Source organism: Berghia stephanieae, unplaced genomic scaffold, assembly GCF_034508935.2.
Source record: "Berghia stephanieae isolate SIO BIC M18660-M18661 unplaced genomic scaffold, UCSD_Bste_1.3 scaffold498, whole genome shotgun sequence".
In the NCBI taxonomy this organism is placed as follows: Eukaryota; Metazoa; Mollusca; class Gastropoda; order Nudibranchia; family Aeolidiidae; genus Berghia; species Berghia stephanieae.
This window is the reverse complement of record NW_027626377.1, coordinates 12,501-14,899: the sequence shown is the minus strand read 5'-3', so window position 1 is coordinate 14,899 and position 2,399 is coordinate 12,501. Positions and strand designations below refer to the sequence as shown.

Below are 2,399 nucleotides of genomic sequence, written 5' to 3'. Positions count from 1 at the left end.
GTGTCAGATACTGAATAGTGCAAAACCGCTATTCAGTATCTGATACTGAATAGTGCAAAACCACTATTCAGTATCAGATACTGAATAGTGCAAAACCACTATTCAGTATCAGATACTGAATAGTGCTAGCCATTAATAAACTGCCAGACCTGAAAAGGAGAGGAAGAAGAAAAAAAAAAAACGTCTTGCAGTCATGGTGTGTCGATCGGTCGGCCAATGAAAAACGAATACACGGGCACACCTCCGCCTGCCTCGCATTCCATTGGTTTTCTCAGCCGCTCCTCCATTTCGTGCAGCTGTGACACACTGAAAGCCGACAAGTTCACGTCGATTCTGAGTCCATATTTCATTGTTGAGGACTGATTTTGTAAGAGTAAATCGTATTTCATACACTAGAGAAACCTATATTCGGTTTCATTTCATTTTTTATTTCACTGTTCTCTTTCAAGGAATACAAGCCAATGAAAGCGAGGTATGTTAATCTTATCACTAAAATCCACAACAAATTTTAGTCGCCCACACCATTGCATCACCTCGCAATCGCATGACTGAGTTGATCGACCGTGACAGTTATTATAGACTTTTGACACACATATTGGCTCTCCCTCCAACTTCTCTCACTGTCTTAGCCAATTAATTCTAATTTCAGTTTATGAAAAAATATGAAGTGTCTCCTCCCTTAGCTATACCTATTATCTTCCATAAAATAAAATAGATTGATGGAGCACTGAACGTATTCAGAAGCAGACGCGAGACAAGAATGACAAATCGCACGTAGACGTAGGGTTTAACGTCAATTTTAATCCCACGTTCTATTGATGGACCTCGTTAATTTGTCAAATCACTCTTGCTGCTAAGATAGGGTTGACATCTATAAATTAGCAAACCTTTCCTTCAATGTAGAGCGGATTTTCGTTTATTTTAAACACTTATTTTCTCCAGATGTCACACAAGTCATCTGACACATAATAAGGCTAGGAAAATTGCCTTTTCCATTTTTTTAAAGACATCGTTTTATTTATTTGTTTATTCGTTTTCTAATTTATCTATCTATTCATTTATTTATTGATGATGTTAGTAAACCTCTAAAACAAATTACCAGCATACCGACATATTTATATGTATGATAACTGAACACAATTATTATGGGCTTGATTTAACATTTGTATTAGATAGGTCTATCTTGATAGTTGATAAACATTTGCTTTGTTTGAGACTATTTCTATGACAAAAATGATTCCATTACACTTTTAGACTATTAGACTTCTCGCTCTATCACGTTTGGGGACATTGCCCTATATAAATGCTCAATTTTTTTACACGTCAAGCATACCCCAATGCATTATTATCCAATCTGCTGCACTCCTCAAATATTGCTGAGGATTCATTTATTTCGAGTGATTGTTTAGATAGTTTTAATTTTTACCCGAGACCAACTGTTTTCCTTGGTCAGGCCTGTATAATATTCAATTTTGATTTAAGAAGAATGATGGCATATATATTTTTTTTTAAAAATCCGACATTGATTATTTATGGTGGAACATAGTCGTTCACTGGGAAGAAGTTTCTATCCTTAATTTTCCTTTCTTTGAAAGCACCGAATATTAAATTGGCTTCGACTCAGGCTGAAAGGCTTTAATTACCGTTTTCTGAATCCTGACACATTATAGTTTACAAAATGACCAGACAGGAAGTCCCAGGTTTGGAAAGATGAGGGTCATTTAAAATTATCGTTATGAGAAGGACGAGTTTGTTTTAGATTTTGTTTTGATTTGCTTTGGTTTTTCTTTTTCTTTTTTTTTTTACTTTTCTTTTCTGTTGCTAATTTATGTTAAAATGTTGTTTTTCAAGAGTATGATGTAATAATCCAAATATTATAATGGGTGATGCAGTCTTGGAACGATCGATAGACATGTCTAGACGAGGATTCTGTGGCTTTGGGAATATAATATGAGGGTTGGTGAAAAGGACTGTTTTGAAGGAAATTATTGTTAAAGCGTTTTTTTATTTCTTTTTTAAAATTATTTTATTTTGAGCGATGACTGAGATTGACGTTATGTATCATTATTTGTGTGTGAGTATGTGTGTGTGTGTGTGTGTGTGATGTGCGTGTGTATCAGTGATGTATGATAGATAGATAGATAGATAGATAGATAGATAGATAGATAGAGAGAGAGAGAGAGAGAGAGAGAGAGAGAGAGAGAGAGAGAGAGATGGGGTTATTTGTGTGTGTGTGTGTGTGTGTGTGTGTGTGTGTGTGAGTGTGTTTGGCGCAGTTGTATCAATGTCTGAGTGGGTGGTCGGTGGGGGTAAGATTTTGACAGCATCGGAGGCCGTCTACACAGTACAAATATGAGCATCCCATGTAATATTTACACAGTATGAATGACGTCAATATG

General features: G+C 35.7%; 1 long non-coding RNA gene across 1 annotated transcript in view; it reads left to right on the top strand.

The window, feature by feature from the left end:
• The first annotated feature begins 282 nt into the window (after positions 1–282).
• LOC144961926 (uncharacterized) overlaps positions 283–2,399 on the top strand; it is an 8,148-nt gene continuing 6,031 nt past the window's right edge. Inside the window, exon 1 of the long non-coding RNA XR_013643309.1 lies at positions 283–472. This is a non-coding gene — a long non-coding RNA (uncharacterized LOC144961926). The remainder of the gene's footprint in view (positions 473–2,399) is intronic.